Genomic DNA, 8,237 nt, shown 5'->3' on the forward strand with positions numbered 1-8,237 from the left:
CTTGTACAAGCGTTGTCACTACAGAACAAAATTAGAGCTACCACATTACTTAATTTACATTGGTTCATAAAAGAGTTCTTATAGTGGGCCACTAGTTCCATCTATTTGGTATTCTCAAATAAAGATATTTGCAGAAATGCCCTTATATAGCAGTGAACTTTATCAAATGGGATGTCAGCTGCTCTGTGTCTCAGAATAACCAGCCTAACTTCCATATATATGTGATAAAGGCTGTATACTCACTGAGAGCATTGCCTGGTTCTGGTGGTTAAGAGGTGAGATGAAAGAAGGCTCTGATAGTTTTAATCAAAGCCATTTATGAAAAAATTAATGTTAACATGCATAATCTGGCTGACTGCAGGGATCCTTTTGTGCTGGAACTAGGTAAAATTTAAACTATCTTACTTAATTGCTGAAATGAAGGGATCGTCAGTCTTAGGCAACAGATGATTGCCCCAACATATTCATCTATCTCTAAAGTGGACAGAAAATGTTAGGCAGCTTGTGGCAGGTATTGAACTAAGACCTGAAATGCACTGAGAAAATGTTTCGCTTCAGCTGGTGACTAAAGGAGTCCAGAGGCTGAGATGAAACACCCTCCCTGGGTATATCAGGTGAGCTGGAGGGTGTCAAGCAGTGGTGGCATATAATGAGCCAAACAAACCTCAGCACTTACACACCCAGCAAGGCCAGAGTGCAAAATATTTAATGAGCCAGCCCTTGTTTTGGCACTAAAGAGACCAGAAAACATGAATTGGGATGCTGATATTAGTTTGTGGCAGAAGCTGGGCAGAAACTCCCAACAGTGCTCACACCACCCACTCAAGAAAGGGAATTAATTCCCTCTACTGTGCACCTTGTTTCTCAAGAACTTGTCAGTAAACTACTTGGCTAAGAAGGACATTTTGGACATTTTCAGAATCTCTGCATTTTTTAAGTGCATATTAGCAAAACACACATTCAGAAATTGTAAAGATAACCATTTAGACTGAAAACCAAATTGTAAGTTACAGGAACTCTCTTGATAGAAACAGGTGACAGTATTATCCCAATCAAAACCAAACACTGTTAGCTAACACTGTTCCAAAAGAGATCAGCTCTCTATGAAATACAGAATATGACACACCTCTCGCCTCAAACAGTTTACAAAGAAAGGCTTTGACCTGTCAAATAAGTGGGTGGTTATTTAACCTCTCTCACTTTGAGCAATGACAGCCACTGGGGTTTGTGACGCTGACTGATATTGACATGTACTGTATTAAGACTGGTGTTTAAAGTCCTAATCTGACATGTGAAAACATGGTGAAACCAGTGACACTCCTCATGCTCACTGAAGAGCTACATAAAAAATATGCTTTTGCTTCATTCCAGGGAAAGACAGTTGCTCTCTAGGTTGATCACATGTAGCTGCTGATAGACTTTTCGCTCTGCTGATTGAGCTCACTGAAAATCTGGGTACCTGCACCTCACATGTTTCTCAGCTTTGCAGACTGACCTGTATATTTGCAAGTGGCTTAATAATGTCTTTCATTATACTGTCCTCATAAAACCTTTCAAAAATCACTGGATGAAATGGATTCACTGGATGAAAGGGTAACCAAATGGTAACCACTGGGTTCATTGGATGAAATGGTAAGCAAAAGTACACAGCATGTGGAGACTGCTGATTTTTAATCAGCCCTATGTTGTGATCATGAAACACACTGTACCTTAGCAACTAAGGCTTTGAGTGTCTAGCAAGCAGAACACACATGTAAGAGCTGCATGCAAGAGAAATTGAGTTTGACAGAAAAGACTGAGACAGCCTGATGAAGAACAGTGAATTATAATAACACTGAATAGAGTATTCACTGGGGACGTGAGAAATATAAGTCCATGCTCTTTTGTGAATAATTTCTAGACATCCATTTGTGTGGTCTCATTAGAAATTCCCCAAGTGAGGATGATACATATAACTTGTGTCAGGAATTGCTTTTTGCATGACCTAGAAGAGACATTTCTTGGGTTATAATTTCTGCAAGGAAAAGTAAAATAAAATGTCACTTTGGATCAGTCTTGAATTTCTCTGATAGTTTTATAACCAAATTAAAAATCAAATGTTCAGACACAACCTTCAACTAGAATACTACTGGTCTTCAGCAAAGAGAAGTGATAAATATAACTACTTACTGAAAAAAGAAAGCTTACTGAATGTCTTCTTAAATGCCATTATGTTCCCATAGAATATGTGATTCATCTCCCTTTTATGTTCCCACAGAATATGTAAATTTGGGATGCTTGCTGTTCCCACCAAAGTCTAAAGCCTAGGGTACAAACAGTTAAGCTTCTGTAAAGTAAAATCTGAATAGCCTTGTAGGTATCATATTGACTTATGAATTGTCTCGCTCATTTTGCTTCTTCTTCATACTGTAATGAGAAAGGGCCATTGTATCCACCCTTTTCTTTCCCTCTGGCCCCTGCCTTTGTTGCATTTACTTCCACCAAAACCTGATTTTCAAAGATCACCCTTCCCTCCTCATGGCTGAGCTGACTTTCTGTAAACAGACCATCTGTAGGGACCGATTTGTACCCTACTAGAGTTATACCCACTCCCTGCTCTGCCCACAGACAAAATGCAGGAAAGGAAGCCTGGACTACTAACACCCTCCTAGCTCCATGGTTAGCCAGGGTTTTGTGTCTGGTACTTGGTTTTGCAGGCCACTCAAACAGGTTGTGAAGTCAGCAGGCTTTCAGCATGGTCAGGATGTCAGGAAAAAGAGATGACTTACAGGTATGACTCAATGCCTGCTGCGAGTCATCAGGAGCCTTTCCGAGTTGGCTTCTGAGGGGATTATGCTTTAAGACAGCTGTCCAGACAGTATATCCTCAGTAAGCCACCATAAGTGAATCTAGATGGGTCAACAGCCTCCAAAACTAGCTGGTGGGTAAGTTCCCATTGACTCAGAAGGTGAAAACCCAGACCAGGCTCCTCCTCACCCCTCACCAGACCTCAAGGCAGGAGAATTTCTGGAGGTTTTCTCTGTGTGCCCTGGGCCTGCTGGCGTGCCAGCAGTGCAGAGGTGTTGTTTCTGCCTTCTCCACAAGAGCAGCCAGGCAAGATGTATTCCTGCTGCCCCTGGCAGGAGCCTGCAGCAGCAGGGCTGGCTAGTGGAGAGCACAGCTTTGCCCTCTCCCCCAGCAGTGTGCCCCAGCCACTGAGCTGGGGTTAGGAAGAGCTGGAAAGAGGTCAGGTGTGTCATGCTCTGTGGTTGCAAATAAAGGTACTAATTAATGTTTGGGATATGTACAAGATCTTGAATTTAGCAGAAGGCACGCTTACAGTAAAACAGGAGAATATGTGCCCTGGCAGAGCTCCTCTACAGAAAAGAAATAGACTGGCTCTGGTTAAAGTCCTTAGTGGACATCTCACTTGGCCTCATCCTCAAGAAACTTTTGTAGCACCATGACACCCCTTTGCACAGTGGAGAAGCCCTGCCCTTGCACCTGCTGGAAATTGTAGTACTGAGCACTCATGGAGGATGCTGAGAGGCTTCCCAAGTTACCTGGAGATAGTGATGGTGTGAGGGGCTGAGAGTAGAAAAGCAAAATACATGGAAGATTCTGAAGTTTGCCTGGCACTGCCTCCCACACAGCAGTGGTGTCCTGACAACCTCATGTTAGTGCAGCCATGGCTCAGGGACAGAGCAGGGCACACTTGGGGTGCCAGGACAGCAGCAGCTGCACAGAGACCTGGGACCGTCAGCAAACAGGGCAGTACTCCAATCACACTGAGCCTTTGCTTGCCTTGTTTTGTGTCCTCATCTTTCCCAGTCCCCTTCCAAAATCTGCTGAATAGACATTCTTAGAAATAAGCAAACCTGGAGCTCTTTAAGGAGTGTGCAGTGCCAAGCCTGGGAGCCTTGAGGTGGCTGGCAGCAGCCAGGGAGCCTGGGCAAGCCTTGGTGGAGGGCCAGTGGTGTGGGGCAGCCAGCTCTCTTTACTGGGACTAGCTTTGGCCCCACACAGCTGACCGTGTCTCGGCTCCATGTCACCCACAGCCTTTGGTCCAGCTGGTTCACCAACGTGCCTGGGTCCCTGGACCAGACCATTCCCAGAAATGCCATCTGCCTGCACGATGCTTCCAAAATCTGTTTGTTCCACTGTACCATTGAGCAATGTTTCACGAGCCTGACTGCAGTGCACACAGAGTGATGCAGTGCTCTGGATAAATTTCAAAGGGGAGAGGAAGGGATTTGGGACATTAAAAAAAAAAACAACTTAAGTTTTGCAAAATAAAATAGTCTCGGGGAAATCTAGGCAACAAGTGTTTCTCTTCTGGAAATACCAGGTTACACTCTGGTTTCTGAAATGTAAATTTGTGAAATTCAAGCTATGGGAGACATTGCTTACAAACAAGGCCAAGGAAATCACAAAGCAAGATAAAACAGATAGGACATATTGTTACCTTCATGAAAGCAAATTTATCATTGAGATGAGAAAAGTTATGTTCTGACAATTCTAATACAAACCCAAAATGGTTGTGAAACAATTACTACACATCTCTGACTCAAATACCACACATATATATGTGCGTTACTGTTGATACATTTAGCCATCACATCTCAGACACTCATTTGAAGGGAAAGTCCCTCAGGAAAAGTAGCCAGGGCTGAAATAACCTCAGCAAGGAAGAGAAACTGGCAGCTCTCCATAAAGCTTGCTTCAGCTTACCACTTGTTTCAAGATGCTGTCCTGATGACTGATCACAGGAATGCTGAGGACACATGATCCAATGGAGCTACCACAGACTCTTTGGCCAAAGGATGGAAAAAAACAACTGAGCTACCAGTCCAGCTTTGCTCTAATATGTATTTATGCTCAGCTTTGGGGAAGGGAGTCAGCTAAGTAATTGCAGACCTTGTTTATGCATTGTTCTGTTCATGTGACTGCCTGGATCCAGCCTTTTTACTCCTGAACTGCTGTGCTCTCACTGCGCTGAGATGTGTGCCTGCCTGTGCAAGGGGCTGCTGCTGCTGCTGCTGCTGCTGCCTTTGGGGCAGCTCCCCTTGGGCAATGGAGCTGTTCTGCACTTCCCAGCAGCCTGCATGCTCAGAGAAGCCAGCCTGAATGTGCAAACATGCACCTACTTGTCCCACAGAAAATCCCAGCAGGAAAATGGAGGGAGCCTGCTTCAGGGTATCACGTTCTATATCTCACAGTTTTTCACCTCTGACCCCAAGATGGGCCAGCAATGACAAACCAGCGAGACAGAAAAGCCAGTTCAACATTGTGCCAGAAGTCTTTCCTTTGCCCCTCCCCTTCTTCATACTTAAAACTTTCAGAGGATCAGCTTTATGTCTGTGCACCGCTTTAATGGCAATTAGAAAACTTTTCAAGGGCTTGAGCAGAATGCGTATCACAAATAGGTTTGTACTGGCAACCTGAACAGAGTGAATCTCACTTTAAGATGCAGCCCTTTATTAAGTTTTAAGTCTCCAATCTTCAGCAGCACAACATTGCTGATGTTCCTGCATAGGTTCAAGCTGTGTAAGTAGGATGCAGGGAGCATAGGCAGAATTGCAAAGAGATCTTCTGTTTTCTTGATTCTCCTGCCAGCAGGGGATTTCTCACGTGCCTGGTAGCATGTAAGCACTGTCATATCATACTGCTCCATGTGTCTCTCATAGGTCTGTGAGCAGGGACAGATAAAAAGACCCCAAACAGTGCTGCAGAACTGAAGATTAAAGATGCAGAGTTCCCAGAATGACATGCTACTCCAGAAACCTGAAAGATTTTTGATAACAAGGAAATCTGGGAATGTAGGAAAGATGGATTACTGGAGGGTATACCCTGAACTTCTTTCACTTATTGTAAGAGAAAAGGCAAATAAATCCATAGACACACAGTAGCACTGGGCAAAATTCAGTGACCTGCAACATAGAAAAAACATTAAATCCATTATTTTGCTGTGTTTTTTTTCTCCCCTACAGATATCTTCTTCACTGAGCTTGCATTTCACCCTCAGTAAAACATTGCAAGCTTAGCAGTGTGCCCTGCTTATGAATTGAACTTATCTTGTCTATACCTTAGTAATTCACAAGTATATGGTAAATGGTTCACATGAAAAAGCTGTATCCTTTAACTGACTCACAGATTATTTACAACAACTTACTAAAAAACACTCACCTTAAACATGTGTGTTTTGTTATGTGATTGGATGATTGCCAATTTTTAAAGAAGAAGAACACAGCCATAGAGTGATCCAGCACCTGACCAAGGAATCACTGTCTCAGGGGCACACCTGCAAAAAACTTCTGCATCTGGCTGACATTTGCGAGCTACAGACATTTGAGATTTTTTTGAACAATATCAAAATACTGAGCTTGTGAGTTTATTCACCAAAAAAAAACAACAACCAAAAAAAAAAAACCCAACAAAAACAAACCAGAAAAAAAAACAACCAAACAAAAAAACCCAACAATTTTTGTGATTTGTCTTGGGCATACTTTGCTGCTGAAAAAGTCAAGAACCTGATTTGCTACCTATAAATAAGTGCAGATCAATGAAATTGTGTCTAGCATTGTAATGAGCCGAATAAGAACTGGTGTAATGGACCAGTATGGCTCAAGAAAGGAAACATGTGTTTTCCTAGAGAAGACAGAAAACAGAGCAACTTTTGGAGCACATTTTGGGACTATAGCATGTAATATCATTGCACTGTCTGGGACTGACAGCATCCATGGAAATGTGAAATGATTTAAGAGAAAGGCATGCAAGAGGAGAAAGGGAAAGAAGAATGTGGTATGGGCTGTGCAAAAGCTCCATGTCTGCATTTTCAGAGGCTCTGCCAAGTGAAGTAGGTCCTGGAGCCAGACAAGCATTGGCAGGAGCCAGCATCAGGGGACAATGTCAAGGCAGGGAGGAGCATGCACCCATCAAAACAGAGTGCATATGGGTTTCGTGTGAAGCCAAGACAGCCTTAACCAGGCGGGAATGCTTAGGGCACAAAAGACTTTTAATGGTTTTTGCACAAGCAGACCCACACACTGACTGCAGCAGGAGACAAGCGCAGTGTGGAATGTTCTCTGAACATCTGCAGACCAGTCACTGCTCTTACCAGAAACACTCTCCAGTCGCTCAGTGGGTGGGAGCAGCATAAGCCAAGAGAAGTGTATCCTTCATGGGTACACACCTGAAATAAATTTTCAGATGCTTGGCCAGCTCCTTCTATTAGCAGGCTCTGTTACCTGATCCTCAATGACACTGAGAGCTGATTTGTGTTTCTCTGGCCTTAAGTCTGTCTTTAAAAGCCATTTGGGAGCTAAGATGAAAGGGTAAATTAACTCATGGCAGCTCCAGGAGGCCAGCAGAGGAGGATGTGATCTAACAAGGCTTTCTTCCTCTGTCCATTCTGAGTCATGACCAAGCAGCTGAATTTCCCTTGAGTACCAGGGTCCAGAAATAAGCTTGTCCTGAGAACACCTGCAGAATGAGAAAGCTAATGGGTAATTTATGGGTAAAAAGATGGGGTAAAATTTAGATTTGAAAAGTCTACTGGAAGGCATCCAGTTCACCATCCTTCTCCAAGCAGGGCTAATAAATTCTGAAGTGCGATCAGGACCATTTTTTGTCAAGCTCTGAATATCTCCTTGGATGGGGACACCCAGCCTGGCCAGTGTTAAACACCCACCAGGAAAAAAAGAATACATTTTTCTTTATAGATCACTCCAATTTCCCATTGCTAAAATTTGTGTCAGTTTGCCTTTCATCCTCCTGCTGTGCAGGGCCCAGCAGAGTCTGGTTCCCAACTTCTATACAGCTCCCCATTAGGGAGTTGACAGCAGCAATTGATCAAGCACTCCAGTCCCTCATTGCCTGGACTTACTCCAAATTATCAGTATCTTTTCATGCAGGACTCCAGCTGCAGCCCCACCAGTGCTGAGAAGAGAGGAAAAAAACACATCCCCAAAGCAGGGTGTAATTTTCTTGCTGTGTGGCCCACTCAATGTGCCAGCCAGCAGCTGGCAGCACCCTCACTACCCTTTCTGCACAGAACCTACTCTGGATTATCAGCCCCAGCTCACAATGTTGCATGGAGCCACACCATCCTTGAGGGCAGGTTTTACATCTATTCCCGTCGGGGATTGCCATGAGCTCCAGCTTGTTGGTGTGATCCTGCATGGCAGAGCTGATGTCCTCACCTCCACGCTGTGCCCTCGGAGTCAGGCTGTTCTCATCCCAGCGTGCTGAACGTTGCC

Source organism: Taeniopygia guttata, chromosome Z, assembly GCF_048771995.1.
Source record: "Taeniopygia guttata chromosome Z, bTaeGut7.mat, whole genome shotgun sequence".
NCBI lineage: Eukaryota > Metazoa > Chordata > Aves > Passeriformes > Estrildidae > Taeniopygia > Taeniopygia guttata.